The sequence below is a fragment of the Manis pentadactyla genome, chromosome 3, assembly GCF_030020395.1.
Source record: "Manis pentadactyla isolate mManPen7 chromosome 3, mManPen7.hap1, whole genome shotgun sequence".
Taxonomy (NCBI): domain Eukaryota; kingdom Metazoa; phylum Chordata; class Mammalia; order Pholidota; family Manidae; genus Manis; species Manis pentadactyla.
In genome coordinates, this window is record NC_080021.1 from 12,356,524 (window position 1) to 12,369,611 (window position 13,088).

Sequence of the window (13,088 nt, forward strand, 5' to 3'; positions counted from 1 at the left end):
GGGAGAAATTAAATCTAGTGGGTGATGGTGCTTTGGAAAGACTTCTTAGAAGAGATGAATTAGACTAGCTTCTTTGTTCTCCCAGTTTTTTGGAGTATAATGACACACAGCAGTGTTTAAGTTTAAGGCATAACATAGTGATGTAACTTCTACATATTGTGGAATAATTACTGTGGTAAATTTAGTTAACAAATTTTAACTCCCCCCCCATGCTCATAGCTGCAATATTTACAATAGCCAAGACAAGGAAACAACCTAAATGTCCAGTAAGATAAGACAGAAACAAACAAATATTATATGACCTCACTTACATATGGAATTTTTTTAAAAAAAGAAATTCAACCTCATAGAAAAAGAGATTAGATTTCTGGTTATCAGAGGCTGGGGGTGATGGGAGGGAGAAAAATGTTTAAGAACCACCCCTGTCCCATATTGGACATCAACAAAGCCAAAGGGGACTTTGGGTTCCCCAGACTGTTCTGTCTATCTTGCTTCCAGACAGACTGGGTGATGTGCCCAATTATCTCATATTGATAGAAAAAGAAAAATGAAAAAGAAAAAGTATTTTTTTCCTTGTGATGAGAACTCTTAGGATTTACTCACTTACTACCTTTTATATATGCCATACAGTGGTGTTAACTATAGTCACCACATTGTATATTACAGCCCAGTACTTATAACTGGAAGTTTTACCTTTTGACTGTTTTCATCCAATTCTCCCTCCCATCACCCCCAGCCTCTGATAACCAAAAATCTAATCTCTTTTTCTATGAGGTTGAATTTCTTTTTTTTTAAAAATTCCATATGTAAGTGAGGTCATATAATATTTGTCTGTTTCTGTCTTATCTTACTTAGCATAATGCCCTCAAGTTCTATATGTGCTCACAAAAAGGATTTCCTCCTTTTTAATGGATAAATAATATTCTATTGTATGTATATATACCACAACTTCTTTATCCACTCACTTATTGCTGGACATTTAGGTTGTTTCCTTGTCTTGGATATTGTAAATATTGCAGCTATGAGCATGGGGTGTGTGTGCAAATATATCTCTGACACAGTGTTTCCATTTCCTTGAAATATACTTCTAGAAGTGGAATTGCTGGATCATATGGTAGTTCTTTTTTAAATTTTTTGAGGAACCTCTATACTATTTTCCATACAGTGGCTGCAGTCCTACCAGTTTACCATCCCACCAACAGTGCATAGACTGGCTTCCTGTAATGGTTAAACAGGCTAGGGGTGAAAAGGCTTGAATTCTGAGTGACCTTTGTGAATACTGCTGACCTCAGTGTTCTTATCTGTGAAATAAGAGTCATGATGGTATCTACCCTTAGGGTTGTGAGGATTGACTGGCTGTTCTATTATGTGTATAGCACAGTTCTTTATGTAGATCAAGCACCTGGCTTTCAGAGCTCAGCATGGCAGGCGACTTTGGGATGGGTGGGTAGATGCTGAATTTTAAGCTATTGTCTCTCAGCCCCAAATTCACAATTGTATATTCTGCTTTGTGATGCTGGGATTTAGAGCTGGCAAATTCTTATATCTCCTTGTCTGCTGGCTCCCTGCTAATTTCTCCCCACAGGGCCACTCAAGACAAGCAGAAGGCAGGAGGATGGATGGGAACTTGCTTCTTTCTGTTCGTTCCTCTCCGTGCTGTTCCTGCAGTGGCCCGCATGTCAGTGGCCCCAGTTCAGCCAGCTCCAGCCTCTGTCCATGCTTTGGTCATTTCACTGTGCTTGGCAGCGAGAGCCTGATGGCATCCTTCCTTATGGGAATGAAATTCAGTTCCATCAGGTCATTTGTCCAAGCTCCTGAAGGGACAGAAGCAGCCAGAATTCACCCCCCCCATCCCCCCACCCAAGGGTCTGAGTCCTAGCTTCCCAGAGGCACTTCTTTGAACTTCTGATAATCCCAACTTCTTTCTTTTAATCAACCTTAATGGAATAGCTTGCTGCCACATTTCCACTGTATTATCACCTTCCAATAACTTTTTAACTAATTCCCCAAACTAATTTTCTCTGTTAACATAACAGTATAGTTCTGTTTTCCCAACATGACCTGACTGATTCAGGGTAACACTGAACACCTGGAAGCATCTTCAAGTCTCCCATTACACAGGCTATGGTCTCCTGCTGCTTCCTGGCCCTGGTCCATGAGCTCAATCTCTGCCATTCTCTCTTCCTTCATTCCCATAAGAAGGTTTCTGTTATTTTTACTACTGAAGCTTTTTCCAAGTTGATGATATAAGGCTGTTTTGCAATTTCAGGTGGTTATGTATGAAGGGCATTTCTTGTGCTGGATAAGCCTGGCTAGATTGGTCAGAGATGGATAAAAATAAAACTATTCTTCCTTCGGTGCACAATTCCTTCCTTGACTTTAGGCTTCATGCCCTTCCATGGTGGTCACTCCACACGGACCTGGTGCCCAGGGCAGGCAGGTGGATACAGGATGCTGTGCACAGGAAACAGTCTCTGAGATGACTCACTTGCATGTTCTTTTACACTGCAAAGGACTTTCTTTCTTCTGGAAAACTGGCTTATAACCTGGTCTCTGCAACTAAATAATTTGGGTTTGAATCTTCACATCATTCTTATTAGCCCTGTGACAAGGGACAACTTGTTTAACCTCTTTGAACATCTGGATAATAGTACCTTTCTTCATTTGCATTTCTTTCCTCATCAGAAACTACAATTATATCACCCCCAAGAAGATCAAATGAAACAATAATTGTAAGTGTTCAAACAGTGCCAGATATACTGTCAGTGGTCAACAGATGTTACTTATTCTTCCCCTACTGCAGAAATCCCTCCCAGAGAGGTGACCCATGATGGGCCATCCTGATCTCATAGATGCTTTACCAGGTCTGTCCTCTCTTCCTTGGCATCCTCCAGCTCCTAATGGTCCTCTTTTTCTCTTGGGAACACAAGCATCTAGTTAAAGAGTGTGAGTTTGGCAGTCTGGCATCCCTGGAAGTAAAGGTTGGCATTACCAGAACTAATAAGAATATGAATAACTACTATGGATGTTGGCCCTAATTATGGGGCAGCACCCTGGAGAACCCCTGATGTACCAGTATTTGCCCTTGAGTTACCATGTCATAGGGTGGGCCAGGTGACCTGGTTTAGGGAACCATGTGCTTGTGAGTCTGCTGGGCTTACATGGGAAGAACACACAGGGCTTGGGGCAGCTCCTGTTTATCAACTGGTGTGGAAATATCCTAACATTCTTCCTACTCATAGGGTTCTGTCTGTGCGCACCTCCTGGTAGTAATCGGGACTATGCCCCCTGCTCATTTTGTGATCTTGGAGGTAACTCACCCTTTCCATGCCTCAGTTTTTATGTGATCTAGCACTACATGGGTTAACATATGGTAAGTGCCGAATGATAATATTTCCTCCAATAATACCTTCTCATTATTAATATATATTCTTTTTTGTTTTTGAGAGGGCGTCTCTCGTATTTATTGATCAAATGGTTGTTAACAACAATAAAATTCTGTATAGGGGACTCAATGCACAATCATTAATCAACCCCAAGCCTATATCTCAACAGTCTCCAATCTTCTGAAGCATAACAAACAAGTTCTTACATGGTGAACAAGGTCTTACATAGTAAATAAGTTCTTACATGGTGAACAGTGCAAGGGTAGTCATATCACAGAAACTTTCGGTTTTGATCACGCATCATGAACTATAAACTTCCAAATAATTCAAACCCAAATAAACAATCAAGTCAGATATGATTATTTGTTTGATTTTTATACTTGATTTATATGTGAATCCCACATTTCTCCCTTATTATTATTATTATTATTTTTTAATAAAATGCTGAAGTGGTAGGTAGATGCAAGATAAAGGTAGAAAACATAATTTAGTGCTGTAAGAGGGCAAATGTAGATGTTCAGGTCTGTGCCTATAGACTAAGTATTAATCCAAGCTAGATAAGGGCAACAAAACATCCACAGATGCAGGAGATTACTCTCAAAACAGGGGGGGTGAGGTTCTAAGCCTCACCTCTGTTGGTCCCCATTTTCTCACCAGATGGCCCCCTGCGACTGTGCCTGTCTTAGGTTGTTCCTCCCTTGAGGAATCATACCCATCTCTGGCTAACCAGTCATCTTCCGGGGCCATACAGGGAAATGTAAAGTTGGTAAGTGAGAGAGAAGCCTTATTGTTTGAAAAGGTTAGCTTTTTACTTCTTTGCGTATTTATGCCCTGTGGCTTCTATGCCCAGCATTTGTCTTGAGGTATCTTTACCACTTGGAAGAATTATGATACTCGGTAATTTTCGATATGAGGCACTAATTCTACTAAAGGGTTGTAATTAGGAAGGAAGAAGAAAAGCTATAGAAGTAGCAGACGGAAGAAAACATGGGAAGATTGGTTATTTCTTTGACATAACTTCTTGTAGAGTAACTTCAGCATGTATAGGTTTTAAACTACAAATTAAATTGAGCACATACATTAACATAATAGGAATACAGCTACATAACAAAAGCAGACCTACAATTACCAGCCTTTTCCAGTGAAACCAAGAAAACCAGTTAGGCACCCTAGGCATTTGTGAAAACTTATCAATGATATGATGGATATTGTTTTTAATATATATTCTTTTATGCCCTATCTCCAGTTTGTTCCTGCTTGGACTTAAATCCTATGTTTCCATTCACATTTTGGTACAAGGTATCTTGCTTTTTGCCTTAAGCACAGAAAATATTATTCACCAATGATGGCAATTGATTTTTCAGAAATAGAAACTTATGCTCAGCTTATCAAATTTGGGTTAAATTCGTCCTCCAAGATTATTAATATACACTGGTATTCAGATCCTTGTTCCCTTCCATGCGTCCTGGCAGAGACCGTGCAAGGTTCAAGCCAGGTCTGCGTAACACTGTCAGATAAATCTTCGGCTTTGTCACACACGGAGCTGCTAATAAAGAGAGCAGACAGGCATTGTAGCCGGGCTTTCTTTAGTCAGCGAGCCCTAATGGTGTGTCAGGATTATATAATTCACCCTCCAAGAGAATCCAAAAGAGAGATAAATTGTTTGGTTGGGAGAAATTAACCGCAGATTGATCCTATCTGTTTTAATTTAGCATGAATGGCTTACACCACTCCATGGAGCAGATGGGCTATTGATCTGTCAATAGGATAATCAGAGCATCAAAGCTGGGGTGGGAGTGGGGGGCGTTTGGAGCACTTGGGGCTTTGCCAGGGTGGCCTTCTTGGAATGAGAGCTATCCCTTAATTAAATAAGCAAGTGCCTTTGCCTGCTAACAGGTCCTATTAGGGCAAGTGCTCCAGACGCCTGGACCTGGCATCAGCGTGGAGCTATCGTGTAAAGAGGCCACGTCTTATGCTGGGTTTGCTGGCAGAGAGATGCAGCTTGGCAGCAGAAAGGGCGTAGACTGTGGGGGAGGGAATGTGAGGGCGGATACTGTGCCCTGGGAGGGTACTGTAGAAAGGGGATAGAGACTAAGGAGAACTGGAATTAGAATCAGCTGGTGGAACTCAGGGACTACAGGGTACCTTTCTGTCTTCTGCTTTCTTTTTCTTTAAAAGAAGTTTCTGTGCCCCTTCCCCAAGTCCGCTTCATATCTGCCTTGTCTCTAGGTTCACTCTGCTCCCCCCTCGGAACTGCAGTAACCTCGTGATTGGCCTCAGAGGCTGTGGTTTCCCCAGGGAGCCAGGCCAGAGGTGTGTGCCGAAGCTGAGTGTCTCCATCTGGGTCAAGGTCAGGAAGCTTTGTTTGTGGGTGAGATTTCACCTCTGGCCCACTGAGTGTTAGAAGCCTGCTGCAAAGTTCTTGGGATGCCGCAGTGACTGCTATGTCAGGATGCCCTGACACGTGGGCCAGCCGAAGACCCAGTCAAAGGCCTGAGTATCAAAGGGCAAACGCAGATATGGGGTCCAGAGAGAGGGCAGATGATTCAGAAAGTGACACTTGGAGTAGAATTTTGCAAACTCCCTGTGCCTGACTGACAAGACCCTGGGTTCTTCAAGGGCCTCTTTCTATAGGTGGGGATGGTGGCAGGTTCTAATTCTGTGGTCAGCTCTAGGTGGTCATCCATCAGACTTCTGGGTACTTTGGAACTAGGAATGACCTCACTGGGCTCATGAAACTTACATCCTAGCAGGGAACGAATGTCATAGAAACCCGCAAACATCTCAGGCATTGAGTGCTAGGAAGACTTTTTTTTAAAAAGAGTCCAATTATATAAGATTTTTTATCTTCATTTGAACGTCAAACTTTAAAACTAAACAAAGGTCACTCTCACTACTTTACATCATTCTTATGCAGGGCTAGTTGAATGGAGAATTTTGTAAATTTTTTCTTTTCAAATTGTTAATTCTGTTTCATAGGTAGGAGAAGAGATATGAATAAGCCTACATACTCTGTTTGGATTTTTCACACAGCAAAACCTGCTTTTGCTTCCCATTTCTGTTCCTTTGAGGGCAGATAGGATTTTTGATGCCTTAAATGATAATGATTTCTTTTTTCCATTTAGGAGACATGGAAACAGCTAGGTCTTGCCATGGTGGAAAAATAATAAAGTTATTAATAGCTGAACAAATGGATCTTGCTGGGAAATATTTTGGACTTTCAATGGCCTTACAGAGATGGAATATTCCTTGAACCTAAACCTTTCTTTTGGTCTTTCAACAAAAAGACTAACATGCCTTTCAATTAAGATTGCTGCATCATTTGAAGTCAAGCTGCTAGAGTCCCGGTGTAGCAGAGGCCCTGAATGCCTTGAACGTTGAAGCCCACGTGATGTCCTCTTGCTGAGAGCCCTGGGCTGACCTCCCTCGGCGTTCCCTCCCTTTTCAGCAGTGCTGTGCTCACTGGGGCTGAGGACTCTCAGTCTGTGCTTGTAAAATCAATATTCTTTATACAAACAGGGCGAGTAAAAGAGTGAAGATAGGTTTTGTGTTTCATCTGTCTAATACTGACTTAACAGTGCAGGGACCCCCTACCTGATGCCACCAAGCTATTTAGTCTAAAGGAAAGTGTGAATCAAGCCCATTAACAGCCACAGACCTTGCATAAGGGTTTCGTGTACGAGGGAGTGATCTTGGGGTAGTGTGGTGCAGGGGAAACAATTTTGGATTCAATAAATCTGATTTGAGTTCTGGCCCCAAACTGGCTAGCATGTGACTTTGGGCTGTCTGACCTTGGGCAGTGTGTCACTTAGGGTTCTTCAGAGGGACAGGACCAGTCAGATATATATTCTATTAAGTGAAGTCTTAAGGTCTGTTGTCTGTATGCCAGAGATCCAGGGAAAGCAGCTGGTGTAATTTGGCCCAAATTTGAAGGCCAGAAAATCACAGGAGCCAATGGTATAAGCCTCAACCTTTGGGCAGGAGAGGATGGATATCTTAGTTCAAGACAGTGGGCAGAAAAGGTGACATTCTCCCTTCCTCTGCCTTTTTGTTCTGTTCAGGCCCGCAAAGGATTGAATGATGCCACCCATATCGGGGAGGGCAATCTGCTTTACTCTGTCTACCCATGCAAATACTGATCTAACCCAGAAACATCTTTACACACACACCCAGAGGTACAATGCTTAGCCAAAGACCGGGGCAGCCTGTGGTCCAGTTAGGTTGACACATAAAATTAACCAACACAGACAGTTTGCCTAACATTGCTTGTCTTTAGTTTTCACATCTTTAATGACAAAATTAAGAGCACCTAGTTCTGGTGACTGTTAAGAGATTAGTGAGTTTCTGTATTTAAAACGTGTGACAGTGTCTAGTGCATAGAAAGCACAATTTAAGTACTACTCATTATGAACTTTAGATCTCAGTTTTCTGACTCATGGAGAGAGGTTAACAGTGATACCTTATGTAGCTTGGGGTGTTTTAATGTGATGAAATAGTGCAGTGTTTTACACATAGTAATGTACTAAGCAAATGGAAACTAATTAAGCCCATGTAAATTTTTTAAGTTTGAAATTTCCCATTTAGACAGCCTGTTTTTTTTTCCAATAATTTAATCGCTATCCAGTTAATTAAAAGAAAAATAACCTCCAAATAGGTACTGATCTATTTTAACATTTATTACTGGTGGTTGGCATTGAGAAACTTCAGAAGAATTTTTATTAAAAGTGTTATGCAAAAATCAGTATAATGCATTAAAACAATTATGAAAAAAAAGACAAATAAGCAAAAGAGCTCATCATTTATGAGTAGACCTGAGGGGTATGGGTGGCCCATTTGGAATTCACAGAGACAGACTTCAGGAATAATTCAACAGAATGCAAACTAATTCAGCTGAATTATTCCCTGAGTATCTACTAAGTGTCAGGTACTGCAGTAGGACAGGAAGGGTTATATTTAAATTTCTCTGCCCTCAAGGAATTCCCAATTTTAAAGGGAGATGTGTAACTATAATACAAGGCAGAATATGAGGTCTAAATTTTCTGTGATTGCAGAGAAGAAAGATATTCTACTAAGTGAATGGGAATGGAATTGTAGGCTTTTAAAGTTGGAAGAGAAGTTAGAAGTGAACTCACCTAACCTTTTGTGCAATTAGAAATTCTTTCCATAACATCATTTAGCCATATATCAATTTATTTGCTTACAATTCCACAATTCCTGAGGGCCTGCTGTATGTCACAGATTCAGGAGAAACAAAGGGCAACGAAGACTCTTAGGACATGAGTTAGGGTTCTCTGGAAAGACAGAACCGACAGGATGTGTGTGTGTGTGTGTGTGTGTGCGTGTGTGTGTGTATGTGTGTGTGTGTGTGTATTATGTTTATATATATATATAATATACACATACATATATATATATATATATATATATATATATATATATATATGTAGAGAGATTTATTTAAAGCCATTGGCTCACAGGGTTGTGGAAGCCAGCAAGTCCAGAATCAGCAGAGTTGGCCAGTGGGCTAGGGATCCAGGAAAGAGTTTGTAGTTCAAGTCCAAAGGTGGAATTCTTTTTGCTTGGGGAGGTCAGTCTTTTTCTCTTTAGGCCTTCAACTGATCAGAGGAGATCTGCCCACATTGTGGAGGGTGATCTGGTTCACTCAAAGTCTACTGATTTAAACATTATGTTATCAAAATCTGTCTCCACAAAAGCATCTAGAATAATGTTTGACCATATATGGGTGCTGTGGCCTAGCTGATTTGATTGATAAAATTAACCACCACAGTTCTCTTCCTTGTCCCTGAGGGCCTCACAATATTGAGTGAGATACATAAGTGAAAAAAATGTACTGCTGTGTGTAATTACTGTCAGTGACAGAAGAAATTCCTGTCACCATGGAGGCACATGGGGGAGCGCAGTTACTAAAGGTGTCAGGGAGGCCGTCTCAGAAAGTGGATCCTGAAAGTTGAACTGCATATACAGGCTTGGGAAAATTGAGAAGAACACAACATATAAGAAAACACAAGAGCTGGAGAGGAGAAATGGAGACACACACACACACACACACACACACACACACACACGCCACCGTATTCACAAATTGACAGTCGAGGGTTGTTAGAGACAGCCTGGATGTTCCGAGAGATCATTGCTTATTTATATTAACCATTGAAGTTCTAGTAGCAGTTATATGGTCTCCCCAAAAGTTCAGGTCCTGTGTATTGAAATTGCTCTATCTGAAAATGTCTTTTCCTCAATGCCTAAATTTCTGCCATGGGCGATACCTTCCTTTTGCTACGATTTTCTTCCAGTATGATTTCCATTTCAAATAATATGACATCTTTTAATTACTATGTGCCTGACACTGTATAAACATTATATATAAATCTCCCAAACCCCTACATAGTAGTTGATTTTATGTCCATATGAAGAGTGAAAAGACAGAACTTCAGATGGGCTAATTACCTGCCTACTGTTACATTGGTATTAATGGAAAAGCCAGGACTTGATTCTAGGGTTTTCTTGCTCTATTTCAGCTATACCAGGAGACCACAAGAAAAATGGCTACTGGATGCAGGTTATTAACTGACATGAGTGAAATAGGTATGTGTAAATGCACATATACCTGTGTGACAGGTGGGGCCTGCAGTGAGTTGTAGAGCTTATGACTTATCCAGAAGGGCACGTGCTACTCAGTTTCAGCCAAATGTTTCCCTTGGAAAAATAGGCCCTGTGTTTGTAGAGTTTTCCAGAGAAACTGGAATTCCATTTTTCTTTTCTTTTTAAACCAAATCTCCTTATTTTTAAGTGCTGGTCCCAATATATAAAAACACCATGCAGCCCAAATAAAACATATCTAATGGCTGGGTGGTTCTCATGAGTCACTAGTTTTTGACTTTTGATCTATACTATTATTCCTCCTGGTATGGAAGTATTTCTGACACATTAGCTTTGGAGTACCTCAGCATGTTTAAATATGTAATAATAACATTTGTGAAGCCAAATGTGGTCTCCTGTGACTTTCTTCATAACTATGTGAGGCAGATAGGGAAATGATCGTTATACTCCTATTGTCCTTGAAGAAACTGGGGCTAAAGTGGATTAGCAAATCTTCCCAGACACACATGATGGAAAGAGGACTTGCACCCTCCAGCTGAATTCAGTGTCCATTGTATGACATAACTCCCTTCAACACTGGTCACTGGATATAAACTTTCAGTCATGCAAGGAGAGTAAGTTCTAGAGATCCATTGTGTAAAATAGTGCCTGGAGTTAACAGTGCTGCATTGTGCATTTAAAATTTAGTGAAGTGGGTAGATCTCATGTTAAAGTTTTTGCCACAAAAGAAAAAAAAAGAATTAAACTAACCAGGTATCTAGAGCAAAGAGGAAAAAAAGTCAATGGCTTTTCATAGGCTGTTGTTTGAGGAAATCAGTGAAATAGAAATGCCGAGAGAAATGGTTAAGAATCACAGCTGAGCTGGGAAGTCAAGTCTTGGTTATTAGCAAACTCCCTAGAAAGGAGTAAGGCATGGAATACCCAGACACTAGCCCCAAGCCTGTCCAAAGTGAGTATCAGTCCAGAAGTCTGATGGAATCTCTTGCTTATGGCATTGGATGGAGTTGAAAGAAGCTTTAGGAATATCTAATGATTCATTTGTTGAATGCACAATTACTAAGAACCACCTATGTTCAAGGGGCATGTGGCTTTCCTTCTCTCTCTGTTCCTCCCTCTCTCCCCAAAGTGAGGTCCATATAGGCCATGGAAGGCCCTGGAACTTGTTAAGTTGAATGATTGGTTTATCTGAAAATATAAACCACTTCTTGTTGTCTGCTCTAGTCCTAGAAGTGCTTGTCCTTGGGAGAGAGTGGGGAGATTAAGAGCTGGGTTCTGAATACAATCTGCTCTTCTGCTTTAGGAGACTGTGTTACCTCTAACAGCTTTTTAAACTGACTCCTTTTGGCCAAAATGAAATAGGTGGGTATCTAAAAACCTGCATATGTGAAGAACAAGTAACTTGCCTTCTGTAACATACAATACAATGCCATATGATACTGTATGATCTATTATGATACGATACAATGGAGGCTTTGCTGTTTGACGAGATTCTGTAGGTCTGTAGAAGTGAGGAGTTCAATTAACAAAGTTGAATTAGGTGTCTCCTTCTTACCAGCTTCAAAGTAGATCTTGGGGGTACAGAGGAGACCAAGACTCTTCTCTGCCCTTGAGTGGCCTCATAGGGACGACCGACCTGTAGACTTTTCAGCATTGCAGGGTAGGTGTTAAGGAGGACCCCTAAAGGCACGTGAGAGTGCAGGGGAGCCTGGGAGCGGCTGGAGGGTCAGGGAAGGTCCCTGGAAAAGGTAATTCTGGATCTTGGAGATGGCAGTTGTCATCATTGGAAGCCTTGGGTGGAAAATGCAGCCTGTGGACCTGCTGTGAGGTCATGGTGGGCCTGTGGACAGTGACACATTGTGGAAACAGGGCAGGATGCTGGGCCAGGGCAAGGCAAGGCTGTGGAAGCAAAATGAAGTAGATGCGGGTGGAGGAAAGGGACGGAACCTGGGTGGACAGGGAGCTGGGGGGAGTGTGGAGTCACGTGCTCTCAGGCACCAGCGCTGAAGAACAGAAGAGAAGGAAAGGATATAAGGGCAAGCTGAAGCCTGCCGAGAAGCTCGTCAGGGGCTGGAGAGCACAAAGTCTGAGAGAACACGGTGAGAATGGAACCCAGAGCCTCACTTAGCAGTAGCCGAGTCCCGTGTCAGCATCTCCCGGATTCTGAGGGGCCCTTCCCTTCTCAGGCCCTTCCCGGGAAGACAGGACAGGAGCCTGGTAGGAACACCCACCTGACAGAGGCCAGGAGTGGGCAGGAATTAGATGAAACTTCCTATGAAGAAGTTATTTAACATTTTGATGAGTGATTCTAGGCTGTGTCATCTCAAATAATCTCAAATGCTTTAAACAATGAAACTTTTCTTCTAATTCTTTACCACATGGCATGAGCTATTCATGGTCTGCAATATGCAAGGTCAGTTTAACTCAAACACTTTTCTCTGTAAGTGTCCACACACAACCGATGTCATTATGAAAGTTGGTCTCCTGGGCTGATGGTGGCATGGATTTTTCTCCAGTGATAACATATATTTACAGATGCAAAGCAAACTAATGGTTCCTCCCCATGTCTCACTGCAGAGCAAAGTTACAGGGAATATCCAGAGGAAGTATTAAAAATATTAAAGGGATGATGGGACAGAGTGGGTGGGGGAGGGGCAGGCAGAAAGTACATAATGCTGCTGTCCTCTGTTTCCATAAAAATTATAATTATTTTTGATATTCTTGGACATTTTTTTCTGTGGTGGTAGTTGGAAGTCAGTAAGTTGGGAAGTTATTGAAGCAGCTGTAGGTAGTTGGAAAACTCCTCCTAGAAGAACAATATAATTTAAATAAATAACATTAATAATCATCCTCAAGGCTGCTGCTATGGTACCTGTGTTATAGGTAAGGAAACTCACGTCAGAGAGCTCAGATTGTGTAGTAGAAACAGCGCATCTTGGCCCAGCTCTGAGGCCTTGAAGCTCAACTGTCTGATTGCCCTCGGCTCTGCCACTCGCTAACCACACGGCCCTGGGTACTTTACTCTCAACTTAGCTCCAGTTTTCTCTCCTTGTGCCCACGAGCCTCCCTTGTCCGCCCATGAAT